At 41.7% G+C, this 17,779-nt stretch overlaps 1 protein-coding gene across 4 annotated transcripts in view; it reads left to right on the forward strand.

Annotated features, from left to right (window-relative positions):
* Nucleotides 1-17,779, forward strand: part of STON2 (stonin 2) — a 124,918-nt gene that overhangs the window by 94,906 nt on the left and 12,233 nt on the right. The gene's annotated exons all lie outside the window — the stretch shown is intronic.

A 17,779-nucleotide genomic window follows, 5' to 3' on the forward strand; every position in this document is an offset into this window, starting at 1 on the left:
CATGCCCTATTGTACCTTTTGATTGTCTGCTTTATTGCAGAACGCCCACTTTTAGCTAGATTTCCCCTTCTTCATTTCCCTAAGAGTCAATGAGTTAAAAATGAGTGAATGAGTTGTTTTTACTAATGTGGTGGGTGTCAAAGCAGAGTGAGTTCTGGGATCTCAGGAAGCTCATAGGTTTTTAAAACTATACTGAAATCATGAAAGGAAGAGGATTGAGTTTTGAGAAGGTGGAGTTTCTTGTCTTTACAGTGTGACTGATCATGCAGGACCTAGAGTAACAATGCCTGGGTTTGAATTCTGACCCCATCCCTTCCTCACAGTGTGACCTTGGGCAAGTGACTTAACATCTCTGTGCCTCAATTTTGTCATCTATAAAGAGATGATAGTAATACCTATCTCATTGGGTGGTTGGAAAATTTATTAAACAAGATAATCCAGATTAAATGCTCAAAACAGTTCAGATACACAAAAAGTAGAAAATAAGTGCTTAGCCCTGGCCGGTATGATCAATGGTTAGAGTGTTGGCCCATACACTGAAGGGTCTGGGGTTCAATTCCTGGTCAAGAGGACATATCTGGGTTGCAGGTTTGAATCCCTGGCCCAGTTGGGGTGTGTGCAGTAGGCAACCAATCAATGTGTCTCTCTCACATCTACGTTTCTCTCTTCTTCAGTCTCTCTGAAAAAGAAAATCAATGGAAAAACTATCCTCAGGTGAGGATTAACAAACAAAACAAAACAAAAAATAAAAAGAGAAAAGAAGCGTTTAGGCACATATATGTTGGAGTAATTGCTCCATATTAGATGTACTAGGGGAATGTAAAGAAGTATAATACTCTGGCCCCAAGGATCTTATAATCATAACTAGAGGCCCATTGCATGGATTCATGCACCAGTGGGGTACCTTGGCCTGGCCTGCGCCCGCTTGCAATCCAGGACTGCTCAGGGGATGTCAGAGGCCTGGTGCATGGATTCAGCCCAATTCCTACAGGCCAGGCCAAGGGACCCCAACTGTGCATGAGTCCCTATGAGATTCATCAGTCTCTTTCATGTTCCCATGCCTGTGCATTGAGTGCCTGAGAGAGAAAGAGAGAGGGAGATTAAAAAGATATGGGGAAAAAAATAGTTGACCCTATAAGAAAGTGTTGGGAAATTCTAAATGGGTGGTACAGAAAAGAAAAACCTATTAATTCAATGAAAGGAGAGATTACTATGGATTAGAGTGTTCTGGGCACAACTCACAGAGCAGTGAGAACTATGGCTGCCGAGGATGAGAGAGTAACTGATGAGAGAGTAACTGATGAGAAAGGAGCGCAAGGGGACTTGTTCTCCAATCTGGGTGCTGGTTACTAAATGTGCTCCATTTGTGAAGAAGTGTGGAGGTGCATCTGATGGTATGTGCACTGCTCTGAAGGTGAATTATGCTTCAAGTAGATGAAAGGAGCATTGGTTTGGAAGTGTGGCTGATATCTGACCTTAGGCAAGTTATTTAGCCTTGGTGAATTTTATTAATTTACTAGAAGCCCAGTGCATGAAAATTCATGCACTGGAAAAGGGCGTCCCTCAGCCTGGCCTGCCCCCTCTCACAGTCTGGGAGCCCTCAGGGACGGGAGGTGAACTGGAGATCAGGGGAAGGCAACGCCCCCATCACACCTCTGCTGGTGCCACGACTGGCAGGACAAGCCTCGCTGGCCCTGGTTATCTGAACCTTGGGTGGCCATGGGAGGCTGGGCAGTTGCCATCTGAGGCTTGCCTGCGCCTTGGGTGTTTGCTGGGCAGCCACCATCTGAGGCTTGCTTGTGCCTTGGGCATCTGCTGGGGAACTAAGGGGACTGGGACTCTCTGGAGGTGGGTGGGCCCGACCATACTGTGTGCCTGTCACCCCCGCAGGGCTTAAGGGACTGGACACTGCCATAGTTTGGTTGTGGGTGCCACCATCTTTGAGGATGTGGTGGTCAATTAGCATATTCCCTCCTTATTGGCTGTGGGTGCCTCCATCTTTGTGAGGGCATCATGGTCAATTAGAATATTCCCTCCTTATTAGATAGGATAGAAAACTGATCCTCCCATGAGGATTAATGAGAACAATGTATGCAGAACAACTAGTTAGTCCAGATGAGACACTAGGATTTTTCATGCACCTGATCTGCGCCCTGGAGTGGAAGGTAGCACATTGAGACAGAACTTTCCTGTGTTAAGGTTGGTTGCTTTGTTGGGGGAGTGACCTCCTGTCATGACTGGCGTTGTGAATGGGACCTGCCACACTGTTTCAGTGTGATGGCTCAGTGACTCAGCCCCTAGGACAAAGGGCACTTCTGCTTATCAGAGCCACTGCTTGACAGTTGTCCCCAGCACCACTGTGGGTTTCCTTTTCCTGTGTTTAGTCATAGCCACACCTGCAAGTCAGAGTGCAGCGTCAAAGCCAGGTGTGCACTCAGTACATGTTTACTGGGTGTATGCCGGGTGCCAGGTGTTACGTTAGACTCTGACGGAACTCGGAATGATGACTAAAAACAGCGTAAGAAGTAAAACACAGGCCTTGCCTATTCAAAGCTTATAGTCAACAAGATATACATATTTCTTCTGAAAGCTACTTTTTTCAACCCTTTCTTCCCTCTTTCTCTCTTCTGATAGCCTCTACCCAGCCAGTACATATTCTTTCATGTTCTTATTCTCTCCCTCTCTCTCTCTCACCCTTCACTGAACTCCACTCCATGGAAGCAGGCTAAAAGCCATTTCGCATGGCCTCTAGCCAATAAAAGCAATCAACGCACAGCATATATCTTCTCCTTGGCGCTGCTAAAACTACAGATGACTATGCCTTATGTTAATTATGATAACAGAAATATCCATTTATTAGGTGTCTGTTACATGCGAGGCACCATGCCAGGCGATTGTCTACATTGTGTGTAACTCTCACAACATCCCTGCAGGGCATCATTGTCCCATTTCATAGGTGGGGGACCTGAGGCTTGGAGAGCTTATGTCATTTGCCCACATCACCCACAGTCTGTCTGTGGCATGGTTGCACACCTGCCGTCTCTCCGCGTTCCGTGCTCCCTGTAGAGCTGTTTGCGCTGACGATTAGATAATGTAAACATCCTCCTGCATCTGTTTGTCAGTCAACTGTGCACAGAAAAACCCTGTGGTTAGGAGAGGTTGGCACCGTGCTCACCCTTGCTGTAATTATTCTAACTTGACTGGAAATCTCAATAGAGAGCCAGTCAGCCTTGCAAAACTCCTGAGCTCTTGTTTTGTAAAGGCTGCAGTAGTCAGCCCCAACAACGGTGCCATTAGAAGGGATACTGAGCCTGTTTCGTTATCTATATTAAAATCTTGGATGTAGGCGCCTCGGGAAGAGCCCCTTCGTGGAGAAAATTCTGCCATTTTGCTCCTGCCTGCCTGGGCGGGCAGTCTCAGATAAACTTGATACTGACTGCTAGCCTGTTCTGGAAATCTGTAGGCTGATAGGGGAATCTGATGAAGATTCATGTGAGCATTGCTGTGATCTGGGCACGGAGGAGGCTGCTGATGAAATGCATGGTCTGAGTGGTTTGTACAAGGAGGCACAGTGTAGAGGGGTGTGGTTCCCACGAGTCCAAGTGCCTTTAGGTCCTGGCCTCCAAGCTTCTTCTTTTTATTTCTTTTTTAAATTTTATTTTCTCCTTTTTCCCCCCTTTCACCTCTCCCCAGCCTTCCCTACCCCCCAGCATATGCCTTCACCTGCCCCCCCCCAATATATTGTATCCATTGGTTATGTTTATATGCATGTATACAAGTCCTTTGGTTGATCTCTTACAGCCCCTCCCCCCCCAACCTCTCTTGCCCTCCTGCTGTAGTTTGACAGTCTGTTCAATGGTTCTTTATCTCTATAACTATTTTCCCCCCATTTCTTTTCTTTAAAAAATCTTGCATCTGCAGCTGAAACCGGTTTGGCTTAGTGGTAGAGCGTCGGCCTGCGGACTGAAAGGTCGATTCCGGTCAGGGGCATGTACGTTGGTTGTGGGCACATCTCTGGTAGGGGGTGGGCAGGAGGCAGCTGGTTGATGTTTCTCTCTCATCGACGTTTCTAGCTCTCTATCCTTCTCCCTTCCTCTCTGTAAAAAATCAATAAAAATATATTTAAAAAAAATCTTGCAACTGCAGACTAGAAATAAACATATAGTAACAAAAAACGTTTGAGTCCCAATTTCAATGTCAAACAGTTCTGAGACCCATTTTCAATGTCAAATAGTTCCTTATGTGTACATGTCAGCAATGATATCTGGATAATGGACAGAAGGTGGCAATGCAGGTCTGACCCTCTCTGGTTTGGTCCTGGGCAACCTGCATCGACGCAGAGCTGCTGACTGCTAGCGTGGTCAGGCGTCATCAGCGTCTTCCATCTCTGGACTGTTTCTCCTCTTGTCGTCGTGGTTGGTCCAAGCTTCTATAAACCACTCAGATGGAAACAGCGGACTCTACTTAATCCACAGCCTCATGATGTAAATTGGGGCTCAAATCAAGTACAAGTGAGGAGGGAGGTCAAAAGCCAGCAAATCACAATGGCTTTAGGTCTAGTCTTAAGCTTCCTAGCCTCAGAAGTTAATTATATTCTTGTTTTGAGAGGAGAGGCTTTGTGGAGACAGACATAAATTTACTTTAGGAGATGTATGTTGGCAATAAGACCAAGGAAGGCCAGTTATTTGTTCAAAAACTAAAAGCTACTATAAGTTTTGCCGAGACCAGTTTGGCTCAATGGATAGAGCGTCGGCTTGGGGACTGAAAGGTCCCGGGTTCGATTCCGGTCAAGGGCATGTACATTGGTTGCGGGCACATCCCCAGTAGGGTGTGTGCAGGAGGCAGCTGATCGATGATTCTCTCTCATCGATGTTTCTAACTCTCTCTCCCTCTCTCTTCCTCTCTGTAAAAAATCAATAAAATATATATTTTAAAAGCTACTATAAGTTTCTTCTTAAAAGCTACTATCGAATTTCTTCTGCACCTGCCTCAGTCTTTACAGGTACAATAATCTTTTTCTCACAGCAACCCTTCATGTTGTTGGATAGTTACTCACATTCCACAAATGTGAATACTGAGCCTGCCTCTCTACCAACTGTATTTAGTTTCAGATTTTGAACTCCTCCTGTTCTCCCTCAGTGCCTGAAGGCATTCTGTCTGCTGTGACATTACCAACTGAGATGCTACTTGAACTTCAATCAGCTCAGCCAGGATTTTCAGTCATTTCACTTTGTATATACCTGCAAGAGCTCTTTCTGTTGTATCCTCATTGCTTTTGATACATTGTAATTGGTTGCTTAGTTGCTAGTTTTTCATGCTAGACTCTGAACTTAAAGGAGGTGACAGTGACTTACTCATTCTTTTATATGTTAGGTCTGTCACAGTACCTGGCAGTGTTGTGTAGTGAAAGAACTGGATTTAAAGCTTATGTCTAGTTTGTTGACGTTATATCTTTAACACATGGGACACTGCCTGTTGTTAAACAGTATACGGCTCAGTAACTATTGAATGAATTAATAGATTAATGAAAATAATCTTAGATGTTATTCCTTCTCTTCAAATCTTTTTCATTACTAAAACTGAGGAATACTAGTATCTACATTATAGGGTTGGTATGAGATTAAATGAATGAAATGAAACCAGGTGAGCAAAGGTGTGACAGTGACTTTTGAGATTCAGACATTCGTGTTAAGGCTCATCATGTTGCTGCATGTCTAGCTAGTTCACTTGTGTTTATCTCTATAGTAGTGCTCTCTTATATGCATATGACACAATATGCTTATCTGTTCTCCTATTGATGGATATTTGGGGTGTCTCCAGTTCTTTACTTTTGTGAATAAAGCAGCTATGAACATTCTTCAACAGGTCTATTTGTGGATGTATTTTTCATTTCTCTCAGGCATAGACATATGAGTAGAATTGCTGGGTCATAAGGTAAGTGAGTGCTTAAATTTACTAAAGGCTGCCAAACCATTTTGCAAAGTGACTTTATCAACAATATAGAGTTCCAATTTTTCTGCATCCTGTGACACTTGATATATTGTATTATTACACTTTCTAATTTTAGCCCTTCCAGTGGGGGTGTAGTATTTCACTGTAGCTTAATTTATATACTTCCCTAGTGTATAATGATGTTGAGTACATTCTCATGTGCTACATGGCCATTGACATAGCTTCTTTTGTGAATGGCTTGTTTTTTTTATTGGGTCCTCCTTTTAATTATTGATTTGTGGGAAATTTTTTTATATATTCTGGATACAAGTCTTTTATCAGTAGTGTGCCTTTTAACTTTTTAAATTATGTCTTGATAAATCTTTTGATGAAGTGCAATTTATTATATATATTTTTTATCGTGGTTGTGCTTTTGGTGTCTCAAGAAATTATTGCCTACCCCAAGGTCATGAAGAAATTTTTCTGTGTTTTCTTCTAGTAGTTTAATAGTTTTGGCTTTCATATGACCCCTCTCTGGTTAATTTTCACTCTTTATATATGTGGAGAGAAAGATTAAGATCTTTTTAAAAACAATTTTTAATGTAGTCAGTTGCTCCAGTACACACACACACACACACACACACACACACACTCACAGAGGAAGGGAAAGGGAGAGAGAGAAACATCAATGATGAAAGAGAATCATCAATTGGCTGCATGGGAATTGAGCCCACAAATTGGGCATGTGCCCTGAATCGAACATGATCTACTGGATTGTGGGTTGACGCTCAACCACTGAGCCACACCAACCAGGCTCCCAGCACATTTTATTGAGAAGAACTTTTCTCTCCATTGAATTCCATGGCTCCTTTGCCAAAACTGAAATGACTGCATATGTATAAGTCTACTTTTCGACTCTACATTCTGTCCCATTAAACTATTTGTCTCTCCTAGAATACTGTCTTAATTACTGAATCTATATAGCAATCTATAAGTAAATCTTGAACGTTAGTAATATAAGTACTACAACATTTTTCTTCTTCAGGATTGTCTTGACTATTGACAGCCTTTGATAGAAATTTACAACTTATCAATTTCTACATAAAAAGTCTGGGCATTGACCTGGCCGGTGTGGTCAGTTGGTTGAGTATCATCCCATGCACCCAGAGGTCATGTCAGAGCACATGACCGGATTTCAGGCTTCATCCCCCAGGGCAGCTGATGGACATTTCTCTCCCTCTCTTTTCCTCTCTCTCTAAAAAATCAATAAAAACTTACGTTTTTTTTAAAAAAATCTTGGAATATTGATTGAAATTATATTGACTCTAAAAATCCATGTCATAAAAATTTTCATCTTACCATTTTGAGTTTCCAAATCCATGAATGTGAAATCTCTCCATTATTTATGCCTTCTTTAATTTCTCTTAGCAATGTTGTGTAGTTTACAATGCAGAAGTCTTACATATTTTTATCAAATTTATGTCTGTATGTTTGATATTGTTATGCTATTGTAAATAATAATTTTAAAAATTTTGTTTTTCGATTATTTTTTTTACTCATTACTACTATACTTTTGTTGGTATCTCTGGATTTGCTCAGCACTCAATCATGCCACATGTGAATAAAGGGAATTTTCTCACAGCAACCTCTTTCTTTTGCTTTTCATATTCTATTCTTACCTTGATGCAGTGCCTAAGGACTCCAGTATGATATTGAATAGAGTGGTAAGAATGAGGAAAAGTGTTCAGTATTTCAACATTGTGATGTTAGCTGAGTTTTTATTTTATACATAGCCTTTATCAGATTGAGTAAGTTCTCTTCATTCTGGTGATACCAAACCCAGGTTCTGATGCCTGCCACTCAAAAACCAAAAGACAGGGACTGGTGGAAGGGAAATCAGTTTATTCAAGAGCTGGCAGATTGAGAAGATGGTGACTCATGTCCCAAAGACACTCTTAACATCTCATGCAGGCAGAGGTTTTTATAAGGAGGGAGATGGAAAACAATAGATCAAGGGAAGCGAAGTGAAAAGTTCTCTATGTGCAGAATAGCACTGTCTGTTTATTCTAATAAGGCCCTCGAAAGTGGTCTGATGTGTGTCAGGTTGATGGTCAGCAAATCTTCCAGGGCTGGAGTCTGAATCTTTTGAAATTAGCTACTAGAATTCTTATACAAATATGCTGTTTATCTAAAAGTTGCATGTTAGTCAGGGTCAGCATTTACAGAAACAATGTCAAAAGAATGGAGGGGTGGGTTACACTAGTATTTTGAGAGTTTTTATCGCTAATGGATGTTGAATTTTACTAGATAAATTCTCTTCATTTATTGAGATAGTCTCACAGTATATTCTTATAAAACACATTATTCTTTGTACGTTTGGAGGACTTCCATAATGTTCTTGGTAAGTGCAGAGGAGTTGCCTGAGAGGAAGAAGTCCAGCATGTATTTAAAGTGACCACCAGACCCTTGTAGCATGTACAGTTTAATGTCACATGACATCCATTTGATTACTACAGTCAACTTATGAATACTTTCAGCTGTTGTTCTCTTTAGTTTCTCCATCATCAACCTTCATAACAGCACAGATATTCCTTGTTTTAATGGTAAAGGAGGAACTTTGTATGCTTTTTATTATTTCTTTCACTTATCTGTATTTTCTACATTTTCTTCAATGGATTACTTATGTTAAAACAGTTCTTAAACTTCTCTATAATTACAATATGGACTAATAGACTTTAGGCCCATTCCTATCAGATCTTTTTGAAGTTATATCCAAGTCACCTTTGATTTCATTTGGGTGTTTCCTAAAGGTCTTAAAGAAGCACATTCATAAACCATTTAATAGTATCTGATTAAACACTTCTTTGTTGATCCTCCTATCATTTAATTTCAGAAGATGGTCCTTTTTCCCTCTTTCCCAACTTCGGGTTCCTAAATAAAGTTCTCAGCTCTATTCAGTTCAAGAGGACTTTATATAGCTTCTCTTCTCTAGGAACTTATTGCCCATAATGAGAAAATAAACACAAACAGATTGTTCCTATGTGTGCTAATCTAGAGGTATAGATGAGGGACTTCAGTCCTCCTTGGGAGTTTAATGACTCCCAACAGATTGAGTCTGAGTCCAGGGAGACTTTGCTCACAGGTAACTCTTTCTAATGTTGGCTTTTAATTTCTGGCATTGTTGTCCATCTGAAACAGTTGAAGCCTTCAAGGCCTGGAGCTGGAGAAGCCTTCTTCAGACTAGACTGAGACTGGCAGTGCTAGGATGTGGAATAGGGACCCGAGGTAGGCTATTATTATTTCCAGGGACTGTGCTTTGCTTTACTGGAACAGGAAGTCATTATCCTTGAGAGTCCATTAACACTTCAGGAAAGGGAAGTGTCACTTGCCTGCCAGCACTTAGGTTGGCTTTATCACTGGAGCTGTGGAGCACCCCTAAGGAGCTATTCCAAGCCACTATCCTGTCAGAATAATCATTTTATCCCCTTTCTAATCACAGGTTCCTGATACCGGGAATGTTTTCTGCTTTTTCTCAATACTTTATCTGCCTACCAGTTATTTTCATTGCCTATGTTGACTATTAAAATTGAAACTTGAATGCTAAGGAAAGAAAAACCTTCAATATGAAGAAATAAGTGCCCTCTTTCTTTTCATCAGTAATAATTAAAATAATTTAATCTGTATAGCATGCCATCTTTTACAAATGGCATTCACATATCTCATTTGGCCCTCACAGCCAAGTGGCGGATAGACCAGATTAGTGTTATTATCCATTTCAAAAATGAGGAAACCAAGGCTTAGAAATCAAGTAACTAACTCAAGAGTAGATAGTCCTAAAGACCCAGCTGCAGTCTCAATGCTGCATATACCAGAGTGATCCAGCTGAGGGTTGGGAATTATGACCTCCTAGGTTCACAATCTGTTTCTACCATTTACTAGTCTGTGACTTTGGTCAAGTCACCTTTCCTCTATGCCTCTGTCCCCAGCGGTAAAAGAGTTTTAGTAGTAGTACTTACCCATGCATGTGTCCCCAGATTCATATGAGACGATTTCAGACCAGCGCTAGGCAGAGCAGCTGGCCTAAGAGCACGATGGTGAGTGCAGCTGTTGTCTCCAACGGACATGGAGATGGTGTAGGTCATTATCCTTCCTCCACCTGCCCCTCCTGCCCTAAAACCTGAAGGCTGCTTCTGAAGTTACCAGAGTACCCCAGACACACTCCAGAAGTCACCAAGGGCTCTGTGGGCTTAAAGGATCCAATCCCAAATTAAATACTTTAAAAATAGCTTTTCCCGGCTGAATTTTGCCCTGGTTCTGAAGATTGTGTGGTTATTGCTGGTACACACCCTTTACCCCTTTTCATCGTGACCAGAAATCTTAAGCTTTTAGACAGAATATTATAGTTACATTCTTCCTCTTGAAATATTTTTGGGACTATTTATTCTTCATTGGCTAACAACTTTTCATCAAATTCATGCTGAGTGTATTTGCCACAGTCTGCTCTGGAAGGTAGGATGGAATTCCTATGCTACACGGTGCATGCTCTTGAAAAGTCATTGAGGAAGCAAACCTCTTTGTTTAATGTGCAGCCTGCCCTATAATGTAACTGAGGTTCTTGCTCAGAGGAGCCAGACGATTCCGCCTTTATGCCTTTGCTTGACTTCTCTCATATATGCAAAGGAGAAGAGGCCACAAGTAACCACACATTAACATGAGCTGTGTGTCCAGCTGCAGAGGATGCTCAGTGTGATCCCTAGGAAATGCCTTCAATGTAGGACATAGAGGTTACTGTTTTTAAAGACAGGAAGACAGCATCTTTGTCAACCTTTTAGTATGTCACAGCTGGGCAAGAAACGTTAGATTGGAAAATAGAAGTTCTGATCCCCTTATATCTGTCTAATGAAATCCCTGACTTTAAGTGTCAACAGGAGTCACATTTACTTAATGAAACAAGTCATCAGCATTGGCCATCCTTTATCCAGTGACACACTTTCTTATTACTTTTCACATATCCTGCACAGCTCCACTGAGGCGGCCAGACACTGCTCATATGACTGAAATTAACATGTTCATGCTCTGCCCTCCAGAACCTATTAGCATACACAATGCTCAAACCAGGTACTTACTGCCAACCAACATCTACTGGTGCTTCCTGTCTTCATACTGCCTGTTTTGAATGTGGCCCCATGAAAATTCTAATTTTAAGGATATTAAGCAGTGGACCAGTTAAATCCATTAAATGATCTCATTTATCCTTACAACAACCCTATGATGTGGGTATTGTTTATTATTCATCTTAAGAACTGAGAAGTACTAAGGTTTAGAGAGGGTTACATAATGTGCCCAAGAACCCACAGTTTTCTTTTTTCTTCTTTTTTTTTAAAATATATTTTATTGATTTTGTACAGAGAGGAAGGGAGAGAGATAGTTAGAAACATCGATGAGAAAGAGTCATCGATCAGCTGCCTCTTGCACACCCCCTACTGGGGATATGCCCGCAACCAAGATACATGCCCTTGACCGGAATCGAACCCGGGACCATTCAGTCCCCAAGCCGATGCTCTATCCACTGAGCCAAACCGGTCTCGAACTCACAGTTTTCTAATGGCAGGGCCAGGTCAGCCTGCCTCCAGAGCCCAAGCTTTACCTTCTGCTGCCTGCGGTGGCACAAAACAGGCGGTGGAGACCAGCCTGGGGACAGGAACTCAATCCTGAATTAGTACAAATGACTTTTAGGCTAGCCTTTCCTCATGGGATTTGTGTCCACCCAGGAGATACTAGTGTATATAGGCTGGACACTGTGGATGCAAGTCAGGGAAAGTATTGAGTATATGAATTATCTGCAAATAGCTTTCTACTCTGTTTGACTGTAAATTCCCTATTTTATGAGTTTTCTGAAAAATTTGAAAGATTCAGGAATACAGCTAGAGCTCTGCCTGCTAGAATAAATTTATTGTTTGCTAGAAATTAGTTTTCCTATTTAAAAAAGAGGTTATTTTAGTTTGATATGATTATAGTTTATAAAATTGCACCTACCATTAGTCTATAAGAATGTCTCCTTTGATCTTGGTAACTAACAGGGAGCTGGACAAGTACTGAAATGAAATCAAATTACCAACTCCTAATTCAATTGGGAAGAAGTGGTTTACTGCGAGCTGTGCTGTTTGGTTATTTTGTCGTTGTCATTGCTGGAAAGTCCACATAAAGAACAATGGATTTGGGATAATATAAGTGAAAGGGAATCATTGGAAGAGATCCTTTTTAGCTTGCAGGAATTGCCCTTACCTTTCTGAAACTAGACAATCAATTTCACTACTTGAGCCAATTACCAGAGACAGGGTAAGCAGAGACAGAGTTGAATCACATATGAGTGTTTATTCCAAAAATGCTGGCAGTATGGGAGAGCAGCAGGTCATCCACAACTATCTGCTGTGCCCCTCTCCCCCTCCATAAGCCAGCTGCTTATATTGGGTAGAAAGACAAAGATTACATAGAAAGTTAGAACTACAGGCATAGGAAAGTAGGCAAGGTATAATAGTTCCTGATTACAGGCCATAGAGGCTGGGGTGGGGTTGCAGAGGGCAGGCAAAGGGCAAGCACCTCCGGGGAATAGATTGTTTCAGCAGCAAGGTTGTTAATCTTTCCATAATGAAAGGCAGTTCTCAGGAAAGGACGATGGACTGCATTCTGATGTTGGCTCCCAGCCAGGTTAGAATGTGCTTTCTCTAATCAGAACAGAACGATTATGGTTCATAGAGCATGATTAATATTTCTTACTAGAGGCCCAGTGCATGACATTCATGCACTGGGGGGAGGAGGGACCCTCAGCCCAGCCTGTGCCCTCCCTCCACTGCTGTGTGTTCACCAGCTGTGAGCCTGACTTCTGGTTGAATTGCCACGCAGGTGGGAAAGGCTCCCAGCACTGCCACTGTGCTCACCAGCCATGAGGCCAACTTCTGGCTGAGTGGCACTCCCCCTGTGGGAGCACACTGACCACCAGGGGGGCAGCTCCTACATTGAGTGCCTGCCCCTGGCGATCAGTGCACATCATAGTGAGCAGTAGTTCTGCTGTTCGGTTTATTTGCTTATTAGCCTTTTATTATATAAGACTAGAGGCACAAAATTCGTGTACTTGGGGGTGTCCCTTAGCCCAGCCTGCACGCTCTCCAATCTAGGATCCTTCAGGGGACATTCAACTGCCAGTTTAGGCCCGATCACAATCCAGGACTGCTGGCTCCTAACAATTCGCCTGCCTGCCTGCCTGATTGCCCCTAACCACTCCCTTGCTGGCATGATTGACACATAACTGCTCCCCTGCTGGCACAATCACCCACAACTGGCCTCTCCTGCCAGCCATCTTGTGATGATGTGGGGGTAGCCATCTTGTGATGACATGGGGTGTCCATCTTGTGGTGGCCATCTTGTGACAACATGGGGGTGGCCATCTTGAGACATGAGGGCGTGAGGATCCATTTACATAATACCTCTTTATTATATAGGATAATTATAGCTAGTCCCTGCTATTCTATTTCTGACCCTAACATTTCTATGGATACTCTTAGCACAACTGATTGTATACCCTGCCCCAAACAGATCTTTTGAGTTTCTCCTGGAAGCTATATTGTAGCCTAGCATAGTTTACAAATGCAAGATAAACAGACTTCGTACAGACACAGTTAGAATGCCTGCCCCCTCCTCATCCCCAGTACACATGTACACAAGGGTATTTGTGAGAGCCTCCAGTTCCATTTCTCTGCCCCCGACCAAATTTGCAGAATCAACTTTACTTATTTATTTATTTATTAATTTTTTTTTATTTTTTTTAAATTTTTTTACAGAGAGGAAGGGAGAGAGATAGAGAGTTAGAAACATTAATGAGAGAGAAACATCGATCAGCTGCCTCTTGCACACCCCCTACTGGAGATGTGACCGCAACCAAGGTACATGCCCTTGACATGAATCAAACCTGGGACCTATCAGTCTGCAAGCAGATGCTCTATCCACTGAGCCAAACCGGTCTTGGCTGCAGAATCAACTTTAAAGAGTTAGCAGTTCCCATCGCTAAGGTTCAAAATGATCAGACTTTGTGTCTGATCTACAGTAGGATGGCTCTACTATATAACTGTTTCAGGACTTTTCAGGGAAAGAAGGCATTGCTTGGTGTGCTTAAAGTATATAAACCCATCAGGGTAAGAGTGCAATTTGAGAATGGGTAAGGCATGGGAAGTGGGCAATGGTAAATCAGAACCAGAGAGAACAGATTGGTCAGGAACACAAAATATTGGGGATGTTCCTGGGCCATTCATCCAACTTAAAGACTAATCCCATCTTGATTAACGGGGAGTGATTAGCAAACTGTCATTTGAAGAAGGTGCTGAGTACTGTTCTGGAGGTCCTCCTAGCCAATTCAAACCAGAATGTAATGTCCAATGTTCTTGATAGGGATTCTGTCAAGTAGTGATAAGTGGTAGTTCAGTGAATTGGCTTCTTCACTTGGGGGTATCTCTGACCATGTAACTTTGCCAGAATCAAAGCATCCTCTTTCCATGACAATGCTAGGACAGATGAATAGACTCCCACCCTCTGTTGTTGTTTTTTTGTTTTCTGCCAGTGTGTTTGTGATGATAACTAAGCTCCAGTTGATTTCACCTAGGTTAGATGCTGCCTTGATAAGGTTGGATGACTAACTCCTTTCTCTCACCCACACACATTCATATGTCAGGGGGTGACATTCCTGACCCTGTGCCCAAAAGCATCTCTGTATAAGTGGATGTTAATCCTTGTTTAGCTGAGTTCTTTTCCTCACTGAAGAATGCTCCTAAAAAATTGTATCGAGATAACTCTTGCCAATCTAAAAGGCAATGGGAAAAAATTAACTTGATTTTAGTTTAACAAACAAGCATTAAGAAAATAGTTAATGATTAAATGTAGGACTTGCTTTTTAATCTCACCTTGGGCAGTTCCTTAAACTCACTGAGGCCCAGTCATCTCAGCAAAATGAACAGGTCAATTTCTGTTTCTAAAATCCCTTCAAGCCCTCCAATTCTGTGATTTGTGTCCCTCTCTTCGCTTTACATTTGACACAAATATTTAAGTGCCGACTGTGCGTCTGAGACTAGTTATACAGTTTTAACTATATTCTCTTGTATAACAGTGACTGCTATCTCATGTTGAGAAACTGTGATAATCTAAGAATATTTCTTCTCGTCGCTGCTAATGAATTCCAGTGAACAGCCCTCAATAAGATTTTTGCATTTGCCATTGGCATTAACAAATTATGCTACCCAATTAGGGGGAAAAGATGACAGAGTGTCTGCTGTGTTTAAAATCTCACAGAAATGGTTATTTTTTTTCTCCCCATAGTTTTTACATTTTTTTTTTCAGTCTGGTGGCTTTGATTACCATTGTAATCATTTCATTTAATCTTCTGCAAACTGAAAATAAGGCTGTGGTCTAACATGAAAAGAATCCACCGTTTTCTTTGGTTTGCATCAGCTAAGACACTAACTAGAAAGCTCTTAGGTCCTGCAAACTCCCGCTGTGGTGTAAAACAAGAACCTAACCTTCATCTGTGGCTTTTGTTTGGCAGCAGCCCAGTTCGTCATAAGAGCAATTTGGAAGTAGCAAGTGGAAGAGATAGTAATTAAAATAAAGCTGGATTTTTGGTTTTTGGTTTTATTTTAACGAGTCAATAAAACACAATTGCGATAGTTAATTTAGTTCTTAAAATAATTAGTTTTTGCTGATTTCTTACTGGAGAAATTTGCTCGCCTCCTCTACCATTGTTTCCAGTATCAGCCACACCAGGTTGTGTGTTCGATTCCCAGTCTGGGTGCCTATGGGAAGCAACCCATTGATGTTTCTCTTTCACGTCAATGTTTCTTTCTCTCCTTCTCCACATCGCCCCCCCCCCCCCCTACCTTTCTCTAAAATCAATAAAAACATATTTTTAAAAATGAAAGAAAGAAATTTATTGTAAGAAAATTATCTTCACTGGAAACAAAGGCCTTTTCCCCCCCCCTTCTTTTTTGGCTTGGAAAAGGAAGATCCGAAATACTATTTTGGGGACAAGATTCCCAACAGACAGGAATCCTTTGGCAATTTAGGCAGAAAGCCAGCCTCCAAAGGAAAAGGACTTTAGCTTGTCTTAAATCAGGGAGTGGTGATGAGCTCAAGGATGCCCTTGATACAAGGGTGGGTCAGTTTCTGACTGGGTGGGTGGGAACAGAGACTCCATAGAGCCGATTCATTAGAAATTGATGGGTTTCAAGGTTCACTCCCTCCCAGCTCTGTAGGGAGGATCAGTTATAGCTCCAAGGAAGTGATTATATTTTACTCAGGCCCACATTATTCCTTTAGTAGTAGTAATACATAAAATATAAATTCTAAAACCTGTGTTGTTTCCTGACCCCTTCCCCTTTATTTTCTAGAAAATAAATCACATAGGCATCTATAAAAGTGGGCTAATGATTAATTTGATGGATAGTGTCTTTAATTTAAAAATGCTTTGAAACCCTTTTGTGGTGCTGTACATACAGAAAATACTTTTTGTGCCTATGCATGCTCATGTATGTAGCCTACATTTTCAAACTGACATTTCCAGTAGAAGGAATTGCTATTTGTTTGAATAAATATCCTTGGAAAGATGGATGGCAAGCCAGCCTTCCCATCCACATGTAATTACATTTGCAACTGTGGGTGGCATTTCTGATTTGTTATGATTGGATATGATTTCATGAAAGTTGAGCGAAGCATTTAGAAAACTCAACTATTTGACTGGAGCATTTGAATATCCATTTCTCTCTAATTCCCAATTCCTGGCAGTAGAAACACTGGGTGGAATAGTGGCAGAGACCCCTGTACACATTCTTCTAGAGCAGGGTTGGGGAACCTTTTTCTGCTAATGGCCATTTGGATATTTATAACATACTAGAGGCTCAGTGCATGAAAATTTGTGCACTCAGGGGTCCCTCAGCCTAGCCTGTGCCCTCTCACAGTCCAGGAGCCCTCAAGGGATGTCCATCTATCAACTTAGGCCCACTTCCTAGGAGGCCAGGCCTAAGCTGTCAGTGAGACATCCCTCTTGCAGCCCAGGAGCCCTTGGGGAACGTCCACCTCCCACTTAGGCCTGATCCCGTGGGTTCAATTCTAGTCAAGGGCATGTGCCTGGGTTGTGGGCTCAATCACCAGTAGGGGGTATGCAGGAGGCAGCCAATCAATGATTCTCTCATCATTGATGTTTCTATCTCTCTCTTCTACCTCCCTCTCTGAAATCAATACAATTTTATTTTGAAAAAATAATACAAACTTTAGAGCAAAGAAAACATCTATCCTAGAAACTCATATAAAAGTGAGAATGTATAAGAGTTCAATTTGCAAGGGAACTTGGTCCTATCAATGCTTCTATATCAGTAGACTCATCTGTATTCTTTTTTTCTTTTCTTTTTTCTTTTTTCTTTTTTTTAAATAGATACTTTATTGATTTTGTACAGAGAGGAAGGGAGAGAGATAGAAAGAAACATCGATGAGAGAGAGTCATCAATCAGCTGCCTCTTGCACACCCCCTATTGGGGATATGCCTGCAACCAAGGTACATGCCCTTGACTGGAATCGAACCTGGGACCCCTCAGTCCCCAAGCCGACGCTCTATCCATTGAGCCAAACCGGTCTCGGCTCATCTGTATTCTTACTGTATTGGACATAAGGCCCCTCTTGTGTGCTTATTACAGAATTATGTGTGCCCAGACTAAGCACTTGAGACAGGTAATGATTTGCTTTGGAATTTATTGAATTCCAGATAAAATGCTAGTCATTGCTCATTCTCATACCTCAGTTTCTCATACTTCTA

Source organism: Pipistrellus kuhlii, unplaced genomic scaffold (genome assembly GCF_014108245.1).
Source record: "Pipistrellus kuhlii isolate mPipKuh1 unplaced genomic scaffold, mPipKuh1.p scaffold_m20_p_1, whole genome shotgun sequence".
Lineage (NCBI taxonomy): Eukaryota > Metazoa > Chordata > Mammalia > Chiroptera > Vespertilionidae > Pipistrellus > Pipistrellus kuhlii.